The following is an 11031-nucleotide window of genomic DNA, read 5'->3' as shown; positions in this document are numbered from 1 at the left end:
TGACCACAAAGTTCAGTCCCTATTATCTGGTGTTTGGGAGGGAGGCGAGGTGCCCATGAGTACGAAGTAAGATCTACTAATGTTCTCATCCTTTTTATTTTTTTTAATTTCATCTATGTTTTCTCTACATTCTAATGGTTTTCTGTGGCAGAAGACAAAGTCTGCAGCTTGGTGGAAATGGAGGATATCTTCGAGGGACAGTTGGTGAAAACAAACATTAAAAAAAAGCCAAGATAAGGTCAGCAAGAGGAAACTACCGGATTTTAACAATTGAGGGGACCATCTGTCACACTATGTCCAGCCGGGACATCCAGAGGATCCCTGCTAAATTTAAAAAAAAAAGTGTTGGATCCTTCTCGTCTGGCTGGTCCACTGAAATCCACCTCCACATCCTCAACATCCTCCACCTACTCAACATCCTCAACATCCGCCAAGTGCATGGCTCGATCGACGGACTGCCAGGCAAGAGGAGCATCTTCTGATGTAGAGACTTGTAAGTAAACTGACACAAAGTACACCTTAAAGTATGCATTTCATTCACCACTAACATGCCTTTTTTTTTGTAGTAATCCGAGACATATGGGCAGGGGGAAGAAAAGAGACGCTGTGGGCCAAGTATGGCCCATACAAGGTATATAGTGAGAATCTTTTGGTCTTGGCCCCGGGAAAGGACTTGGAGGGTGAAGTAAGCCCACTTTCTAAGAAAAATATACGTATGCAAACTGATAATTCTCTAGAAAATTGGTTAAAAAGATACTGTTGTATTTATAGATCGTGAATGCCTATCTATCATGGATTGGGGCCAAAGCTGGGGTATTCATTTTTTATTCCTACCTCATGATTTCCCTCTGGCAAGGAACCCACAAAGGAGGTTTAAGAAAGGTGAGTAGAGTAGGACTAGAAAGAAGTGTTTATATGAACATATGTACTGATGTATGTACAAATAGTTTTCGGTTGGACTTGTCAAAACATGATGTGGCAGCCGGAGCGGTCTGTGACAGGGTAAGCAGTGGCGTAGCTGTGGGTGGGCCCGAGTGGGCCATGTTAAACTGCCCAACTTTACAACAGAAATAAACATGTTTATAGCCTGGATCCAATCAAAGTTATTCGGGATATAGTTAGATTCCACCTTCATGATAATGGAATAGGGAGTGCATTTTTTTAACGTGAGTAAATTAGTAAGTAAAGTAAGTTTTGCCTTGAGTGAATTAAAGTCTTTTTTCTTCTCGAGGTCTGCAGTGAAGCGTGTACACATTTGCTGAATATGAAAAGACTCTGTTGACAGAGTCACATGTATAGCAATAAACTGGTCATGACGACGAGGTATTCTTTAGCCTTAACTGGCGTGGTTTATTTTCATATGTACATTGCACCACTTGACCTGCTCTCCATGAGAGCTAGAGAGAGAGAGATAGAAGGGGAGGGAACAATCCCTTATATCTGATAACTGACGTCAGCTACAATAGCTGCGCCTCCTTACGCCTATAGCGTCCTCTTACTGTGGAACAGTTATAGTGAAGTTACATGCAGACATATTAATACTTACACTTAACACTCCCACTTATGAATGACGTGTATACTGTACAACTTTTCCAAGAAAAATAACAGTTCAAAACATCAAAGAACATGGCAGTCAATATTACATAGTAGGCAATATTTTGCACACCGAACATGACCCCTGCAAATTTTTGCAATTTCAGTTTGGAGACTTGGTCATAGCGTCTGCAACCATGTCATCTGTAGGGCAGTAAACCAGTGTCATCTTTCCTTCTCTGATGACAGATTTTATGAAGTGATATTTTATATCCACATGTTTACACCTCTGTCGGCACACAGGGTTTCTGTATGAAGTGGTCTTCAATTAGACATGTATGAAGCATCTCGTTCCAATTTCGCCCAGACTGTTTCAGGCCGTAAATGGATTTTTCTAGCTTGCACACTAGCTTCTCTCCTTTCTTCTCGTAACCTTCAGGTTGTTCCATATATATGTCCCTATCAATGGGTGCGTGCAGGTAGGCTGTCTTCACATCCATCTGGTGTAAAATCAAGTCGTCTTCGGCTGCCTTCTGCATAACTACCCGTACACTGGTCAGATTAGCTGTAGGGAGAATGTCTCTCCGTAGTCTATTCGTTCCCTCTGACTGTGGCCTTTAGCTACAAACCTGGCCTTGTACCTGTCGTGCCCTTCAATACCCTCCTTGATTGAGTACACCCACTTGCCTCCCACTGTCTAGTGTCTACCCTCGGGTAATTTTGTTAGAGTAAAAGTATGATTGTCCTCCAGGGACCTCATCTCCTCATCCATCGCTCTCTCCCATTTTCCTGATTCAGGGAATATCATGGCCTCTTTAAAGGTCTGAGGTACACCACTCACTACTCTGTAGCAGTAATCTATGCTGGTAAGTGTACTGTCATCCTCGTCACTTTCTCTCTGGGCATAGTCTTTCAGATACTTTGGGGGTTTATGTTCCCGGGGGGGATATCTCCCACTGCATGAGGCACGTGACGTCACCCTAGGGTGCTTCTCGCCATCATCCTCCGGTGGCTGTTGACCGTCTGTCTGCATGTCTGTGCTCAGTAAACTAGGCTGTGTCGTCTCTCTTTTCTCACACCCTACTCTGGAGTCCAGCTCTGGCTCTGGTGTCTGTGTCTCGTTCTCACATATTGTCTTTGTGACAAACTTTACTAACCTGTGCTTTTGCACTTTCCCCTTACCGGGATAATAGACTAGAAAAGCGGGGCTGCCTTTGTCATGCCCTACAAAAAGTCCTTTCTCACACCTGGACTCGAGTTTTCCTCTGTCCTGTTGGTAAGCATAACACACTGACCCAAACTTGTGCATCCTGGCTAGATCACACCTTTTTCCTGTCAGTGCTGTATATGGGGTGGTGCCCGTGTGCTTGTTAAAACACCGATTTCTGGTGTAAGCTGCTTCTTGGACCGCATAATGCCATAGACTCTTAGGTAAGTTACCGTCTATTAGCTTACACCTAGCCATTTCGAAAAGAGTGCGCCCTTCCCTCTCAGCTATCCCGTTCTGGTGCGGGGAGTAAGGATAGGACGTTTCGTGTCTGATCTTGTTCCTTCTCAGCAGTGACTGAAACTCTCTATTTGTAAACTCTGTTCCGTTGTCGGAGCTCAGGCATTTTACGCTGCCATACGGAGCTACATCTGCAAGGAATTTCTCTGTGGCCTGAAGTGCGTCACTCTTTGCTTTGAGAAAGTAAACAAACACTGCCCCTGTACACACAGCTGTGAAAGACCAACCCAGTCTCATGGCATTTCGTGTTCACCAACACGATTTTTAATCTATTGATTCGTGTTCACCAACACGATTTTCCCCTTTTTTTCGTGTTGCACAGCACGATTTTAAAAGCAATGTATTTCTATTGGTAGTCTCACGGCATTACGTGTTATAGAAAGACCGGAAGCTGTGTGGTTCATAAAAGCATGTTCTTACTCAATATCAAGCCACAATTATTGCTTTTATTTTAAATCGTATAATTTCAGACTTTTGTTGCCGTCTGTGAGGAAAATAAATGGGGCTGAGAGCCTCAGGATACTGAAATCTGTATATTTGTAAATCTTTTTTTCCTTCTAAGTTGTTATTCTTTTCAAAATAACACACTGTTATTTACTCACCAATAACACACAATTATCCTTGTTTTTATTTATTTGTTTAATTCCATAATCTCTGGCTTTTTTAGCGTCCGTCAGGAACTGAATTTCAAAATAAAAATTAGCGGAAACAGACGTAGGCATTTCGAGCAATTACCCAAGACCCTCAGCTAAGCTCGCCGATTGGATGTATTAGCCGCAATGCATGCTGGGATTTTGTGTTTATATGATATGAAATCCGGATTTTAAAAAAAAATAATACTTAATTCCGTGTGTTCTTGCTTTTCTCTTTGAAAGTCATCACATAACGGCATTGTAATACACGGTTCGGCTGCATTAAATATTACAGATCTGCCGTAGTTCTTTATTTATAGAGCCCTGATGAGAAGACCTTTGGAAAAACTGGAAGAAATGCCGCCGAAACTGAAGACTTGACGTGGATCATAAATATATCAACAATTAAACAACATCTTCAATTTTTCTTCACACAACACGTCTCCTCGCAGTATCAACACTAATTCCGCTGACTTTTACATTTAATCCAATTGGTAGATAGGTTATATTTACACCATAACGGTGCACAGCTGATATAAAAGGACTTGTAGTTTTTAAAGATATTACTGATTTTCTTTGAATATAAGAATGTAAATACTGAGTCTGAAATAGTATAGCAATATGCTGTAAAATTATGTGAAAGCATGAATAAAACTACACATCTTCAGATGTTGTACATACATAAGTGTCCTACACTAATAATACAAAGTTATTATGGCTGTGTGCACCTTGTGTGCACCGCCTAGTGGTTAAAGCATGTTATTGAATAATTGTTTTTATGTGTTATATTTGATTAAAAACATATTAAGAGTACATACTTTCATAGGGGGAAAGTAGAAGGTGTCATGTCCAAGAAACTTATAGTGAAAGTTTATTCTTTATGTTAGAGTTGTCATGTCCCTTTGTCTTGTGCTTTATGTCTATGCCCTTAATTATTCCTTCCTCTCATTTCAGGCCTCCACGCTCCCCGCCCCTTTCTGTCTCCTGCGTCCTTGATTATTTTCCCTGCCCTGATTGTTTCCAACTGTGTCCCCTTTACTTACCTGTGTATATATTGTCTTAGCTCCCTCCTGTTAATTGTCAGTTCGTTGTCTCTCGAAGACCTACGTATCGGCTTACCTCACGGACCTTTCACGGACCTTTCACGGACCTATGCTATAGATCACGATTCTAGTTTTCCTCGAAAGAGTGTTTTGTTTTCCTTATTTTATTACTGTGCAAAATTCCAGTAAAGTCTTTATTTTGAAACGCTATCTGAGTCTGAGTTTTGAGTCGTGCAATTGAGTTCATGCCTCAGTGTTCACCCCTTGACAGAAGGTCTGTGATAGAAATATAGAATATAAAAAATCAAGAAGATACTGTAAGTGATCTCTACAATAAAACAGTTTAGTGCTGGATGTACAAAGATATTAATATGAGGATGTGCAAAACAGAAAAAAGAAATTAACCTTTATTCAAACATTAAATAATTCTTTAGATTAAGGTCTTCTTTTAAATAAGAAAAAAGCTTTGGGGGTATCTACAGATAAATATTAAGCCTGACAAAGTACTTAACGTCTAGTATATTGCTTTCCTGCAATGTTGACTATGTTGAAGCACTTATTTTAACTGATATCATACATATGAATTATACTCTTATGTATGTAGATAGTATAAGAAATGTGCAGATTATGACAGTTTAATGGTGGTGGTACCATGGTGGTACACACATATTGATAGATGTCTTGTAATGCGCTGTTGAGGAACCTGTGACCCAAGTTTTTCATTCATTGCATACACAGTTGTGTATTATATGTCAATAAACCTTTGAAAATCTTGAAATCTTGAAAGGGATGTGCAAAATAGCCATTATACAGTCTTTAATTAACTATTAGTAGAGAATAACGAGTAATGAATATACCTTATTACTCGTTTCCATTCATGTCAATTGCAGATAAATGTTTAGTCTTCTCAAGCACCAACTATCAAATATCTCTCCTGATTGTTGGCACTTGACAATCACCTTCCCTGAATTTTACTCAGATGTAACTAAAGTCTGATTTAAGGGTTGTTTATATTTCACATCATTAATCAGAATCTGCAAAGTAACTCAAATATTGGATAGTCTGGCGTGGTTTCGTTCCACTTCAAACAGCTGTTTGACGCTCGGCGTAACCTTGGCGCACTGCCATTCCAACATCCAATCCCAGAGCTTGAAGATTAATCACGGGGACTGTAGTCCTAAACGATAGCTTGGGATTATGGGTAGTGTAGTGTCTTCGGCCATCCTGAACTCGAAATGCGTAAATCTGTTTCCGGTTATTTTTATTTTGAAATTCAGTTCCTGACGGACGCCAAAAAAAACAGAGATTATGGAATTAAACAAATAAATAAAAACAAGGATAATTGTGTGTTATTGGTGAGTAAATAACAGTGTGTTATTTTGAAAAGAATAACAAATTAGAAGGAAAAAAAGATTTACATACAGATTTCAGTATCCTGAGGCTCTCAGCCCCATTTATTTTCCTCACAGACGGCAACAAAAGTCAGAAATTATACGATTTAAAATAAAAGCAATAATTGTGGCTTGATATTGAGTAAAAACATGCTTTTATGAACCACACAGCTTCCGGTCTTCCTATAACACGTAATGTCGTGAGACTACCAATATAAATACATTGCTTTTAAAATAGTGCTATATAACACGAAAAAAAGGGGGAAATTGTGTTGGTGAACACGAATCAATAGATTAAAAATCGTGTTGGTGAACACGAAATGCCGTGAGACTGGGTTGGAAAGACTGCATATATTTAAAGCCACCTATGGACTCATTAGTTACTGAACCGGCTAGATCTGTGTTAACTAGCTCAAGTGGTGTCTTTACTTTTTCTGTGGGACCTCTGTTCCTTGTTTGAGTGAACTTTCCCTTTATACACACATCACATTCTTTGTTAGGTCTATGCTTTTCACCGTTAATGTGCATGCCTACTGTTACCGCCCGCAGCTTCAGTATATCCTCGTAATTACAATGACCCATGATCTCATGCCATGTCTGAATATCATGACTGACATTACACACATCATTTTCATTACATTCTGTTTGTAGATAATACATTCTCTTATACACCTCAATGTTAAATCTTGTACCGTCAGGCTCCACAAGAACATTGTTACCTTCATTGAAGAACACCTTGGCACCATTTGCAGTAGCAGATTTTACAAAAAAATAAGAAAATAGTTCTTGGGGGAACGAGGGTATGTAGAGGGCGTTCTCCAACGTCACTGTACACCGGCGCCCCTCACTGTCTATGAGGCATACCTGTGCGTCTCCTCTCCCGTGCGCCAACCCGAAAGTGCGCTTCCCGTCTGCCAGCTCCATGCTGTGTCTCTCCGGCTCGAAGGTGCTGTCAAAGTTCTTGAATCGGTTCCTGTCTTTGATAATGTGGGACGACGCACCTGTGTCCATGATCAGTCCCTTCCTTTTGGCCTGCTGCTGCTGCGCTGACCAGCTGGCGTATGCTGTCTGCGCCCCGAAGGTGAAGTCCTCTCTTCCCGCTGCTCTCCGGGCGTCATCTCGACTCGACTCACGTCCACCGCTGCCGCCATCTTGTCCACAGCCGCCATCTTGCACGCGCGCGTACCGAGTGCTCTGTTCGCGCTTCTTTCTACACACTCTGTCTGCGTGTCCCGAAGTTTTACAGAAACTACACCAAACAGTTTTTGTGCAATTATCTTTTCGGTGACCCTTTTCTCCACATCGCCAACACGCCATCTCCGTCCGGGGTCCGGTCTTTTTCTTTGGCGCTGCCCGGGCCTTCATTACCCTTTCTCCCGCCTCCTCTGCGACCGGGTCTGAGTCTTCTGAGGCCTCGTAGTTCCGCAACTTGGCCTTGAACTCCCCCAGCGACATGTCCGCTGAACCGTGCGTCACCAACAGTGTGAACGGTTTATACATCTCCGGTAGTCCCCTCATAACCATCGCCATCATTAATCCATCGCTCGGTGCTTCTCCTGCACTTTTGAGCGCCGTGATGATCTGCTCCGCCCTGATGAAGTATTCAGTCACCGTCTCTGTGTTAGCTTTCTTCAGCGCGGTCAATGTTATATACAGGGATACGATCCGGGGCCTACCTCTGCCGATGTAGTGTTCTCTTAACACTTTTAGACTCTCTCTGCCTTTGTCCTTTGTGTCCCGGAATATCAGCCCCAAGCTCGTGTTGTCTAGGAGTGGTGCTAGCTCGCAGTATGCGTCGGCGTTCAGCTTAGTATCCAGGGCTCGCGCGGCCTCCGTTATTTCTCCCGTGAGGCCCGTCAAAATTGTCTCTTTCAGCCCCACTCCGTGCATACAGCACAACATCCGCTCTTCCCAGAGCTCGTATTCTTCTGCCCTTCCGTCAAACGTGGGCCACTTGCTTCTGCCTCTGGTCGCCATCTTTTGATTGTAGCTTAGCTTAGCTGTCCGTTAGCTTAGCTTTAGCATCCCGCGGTTTTCCCGCCGCTAAACTAGCCTAAACTTTTCAGCTAACTAGCTATCGTTATTTCGCTCTTCCGTGATCTGGGCCCATAACTTGTTGACAGAGTCACATGTATAGCAATAAACTGGTCATGATGACGAGGTATTCTTTAGCCTTAACTGGTGTGGTTTATTTTCATATGTGCATTTCACCACTTGACCTGCTCTCCATGAGAGCTAGAGAGATAGAAGGGGAGGGAACAATCCCTTATATCTGATACCTGACGTCAGCTACAATAGCTGCGCCTCCTTGCGCCTATAGCGCCCTCTTACTGTGGAACAGTTATAGTGCAGTTACATGCAGACATATTAATACTTAAACTTAACACTTTCCAATCCCCGCCTGCTTGCGAGGGGGCGGGGCAGTTTACACACACGCAGCTGCTACATGCAGCAACACACACACACGGAGGAGATGGCAGAAAGAACGCGCTCCGAGGTGTGGTTAAACTTTACCCGTCTCGATGCTCGTTACCAAAAGCGCAATAAGAGTTTAGCATGTAAGGGCGCCGGTAACACAAGCAATTTGTCTAAACATTTAGCAAAAGTGCACCACATTCAGACGGAGAAATGCACCGGGTTCGACTGTCTTTCTAGTAGCGCTGTAGCCCCCCCATCCATGAGTAACGTTTCCACGTCAGGTGTTATGAATGCTAGCAGCGACACACGGAGTTAACTCAATTATACAAACATGGGTTGATGATTAGAGGTAGCCTAATTGAGTCATTTATTTTGTTAAAGTTTCAGCTATTCTGTTTACAGTTCTATCTGATTATTTAATACGATGTATACGATTGTTGTTTCTTTTGATGTGAAATATTGTGTATTTAATTTAAATAAAAAGCAATATTAGTTTTGTTCACAATTTGTTTAGTTAGTTTACCTTCTTTTTTTCTCCAAAAAAAACGATAAAAGTACCGTTAAAGCACCGGATCGATAAGCGGTATCGATAAAAGTAGTAGTAGGCCTACCGTTAAAACCTTAACGATACCCATCCCTAGTCATGTGGATGTCAGTAACACACATTCTGAGGCCGCCGTGCCTATGTTTTTGTTTTCACTGCTAGTTTATGCTTATGTTCAATTAGTGCATTAAAAAATCATTAATGAAGTTTCAGCTCAGACCCCACGCTGAATAAGTCTCCTCCTGGCCCACCTACATTTCTCCAGGCCCACCCACACAATCATTCCTGGCTACGCCACTGCACTAAACAATCATTGTAAGTCATCTAAAATGTTAATGGCCAAGACATTTATTTGATTTAACACTCAACACTTTGCACTTCCATAGATCATGTATCTGAAAGAAAACCGGTCCCTGTTCTTTGACCCATTCGGGGCCAATGAAGACCAGTTAAACAAATGCAAAGATTTAACAAGGTGAATAAAATATAAGCTCTATTGTGTTTACTAGACATATTCATGATTTTGGTTTAGGGAGCAACACAAAGCCACATAAATCATTTTCCTGATTATTACTGTCTTACTTTAATAACATTAGATTGTCCTGTGTGAACATTCAGCTCTTCTTGACTTATAAAAGTATCTTACTTGAGCTTATATACAAAACCCAATCTGTTTCTTGTGTAGATCGCTGGTCCGGAAAAAAAACCTTCGTTTGGGAGATGAGCCTGCACGACCATCACTCACCCTAAACGGCAGGATTCGACTTCATGCGGTGTGTTTGTTGGCAAGGTAACATTTACATTTACTGTGTGTGTGTATATCTGTCATAAAAAAAAAAAATACAAAGATACTTATCACAGACCTTTTTAAGCTTGCAGAGCAAATACTTTTAACACAAAAGGCAACATGGCAATGGCTCTCGTGAAAAATTCAGGTATAAAGGAGTAGACCAGGGAAACAAGAAATATTGTGTCTTATTTGGCATTTCACTACCTTAATGCCTGTATTTCTTATCTTTTTTTTGTTTTACAGATGACCTATCCCAGCTCTGTCGGGCTTGTGGGGAATTGAGCTCAGGTTCTAAGGTTGACCAATGGGTAAGAAGTTGTATTAATTTCCTGACCAACATTTGGCTGGAAGACTGGGACACACCCTGGATTGGTTACCTCAACATCACCGGGTGAACACTCACTATAACATATATTGAAAATGTTTACTTTAATTCACCAAACTTGCATGTCTTTGCACTATGGGAGGACACTGGAGCAGTTAAAGAAACCTCTGAGCACAGACTCTAAACAGAAAGGAGAACAGCTAAGATCCCAACATTGCTTGTTTAATTAAATGTAAACAATTGATTACTGCTTACTCTGGATGACGGATGTTAACTTAAAGAAAAATGTTTGTCAATATTCTAACATGTGTTTTTTATGTTTCTTTTAAGATTGAGTGCACTGGGTGGACTATGTGGTACCACATGAAATGTGTTCGGGAGCCCTCTGTGAATGAAGATTATTTTTGCAAAGCCTGCACATTTTAGACACACACACACACAGTTTTTTATTTCTTTTGGGAAAATACTCAATATACTCTTCCAATATGAGAGTACATATGATAACAAAGGTATCCCAACTGTAAATGTGTACATGACCTTACCATTACCTAGAAGAGCATCAGGACTGTTTTAGGCATATGATAGCTACGGTATGTGATTAACATGATGATTCTATGGAGATAGACATATGACAAGCGTGATCTTTTCTGACGTGGGTTTTAGCTAATCTAAACAAATGCTGGAGCTGGTATTAGGGATGGGAACGATTAATCTAATATTTGAAATTATTCAGGTATTCGAATATGACTTATGAATTTTTTTTTTGTTCTTTTTTGTTTTGTTTTTGGGAGGGGTGCCTAAGTTGATTACATATGATCAAATGGAATAATTAAATGTTTACGACAGTG

The 11031-nt window shown here is 41.2% G+C and overlaps 1 long non-coding RNA gene across 1 annotated transcript; it reads left to right on the top strand.

Moving 5' to 3' along the window:
• Window positions 1-9786: 9786 nt before the first annotated feature.
• LOC307022007 lies at window positions 9787-11031 on the top strand. Its single transcript, XR_013803297.1, has 2 exons — window positions 9787-9858; window positions 10102-11031. It is a non-coding gene; the product is annotated as an uncharacterized lncRNA (long non-coding RNA).

This window comes from Notothenia rossii (assembly GCF_949606895.1).
Source record: "Notothenia rossii genome assembly, chromosome: 10".
Lineage (NCBI taxonomy): Eukaryota > Metazoa > Chordata > Actinopteri > Perciformes > Nototheniidae > Notothenia > Notothenia rossii.
Note: the sequence above shows the minus strand (reverse complement) of the source record. Positions and strands in the feature narration are given on the sequence as shown.